Below are 431 nucleotides of genomic sequence, written 5' to 3'. Positions count from 1 at the left end.
TCTTTGTTTTATTGCAAAGAAATATAATAGAAAACCTGTTCACAAAGGTAGGTAGTCCCAAACATGCACAAAACCTTTGCAGCCAGGGCTGTCAGTTTGGGGTAACCCGGCAAGAGATACTGATAAAATGTGTCCAGGCTCGTCGAGGCAAATTTGACCTTTAAATCTGAATCACACTGCAAGTCAATTTTTCAAGTTTGATGTCCACGGGCAGATCAGAAGCCTTGACTGTGAATGGCGAGCGAAAAACTGCAAATTCTGTCTCAAGTTCACCAAAGACCTGAAACCCGCAATCTTGTCTTTGTACCGATTCATGTCAGCATTAACTCCAGTCGCATGCACATATCTTAGACGAGAAAAGTGAGCAGGGACGCCACTTGACAGCTGTGTTTCTGAAAACACCCCCTTACCATTATCCCTCCTCCACCAAA

The sequence above is a fragment of the Morone saxatilis genome, unplaced genomic scaffold (assembly GCF_004916995.1).
Source record: "Morone saxatilis isolate NCDOM2014 unplaced genomic scaffold, NCSU_SB_2.0 Contig6, whole genome shotgun sequence".
Lineage (NCBI taxonomy): Eukaryota > Metazoa > Chordata > Actinopteri > Moronidae > Morone > Morone saxatilis.
Note: the sequence above shows the minus strand (reverse complement) of the source record.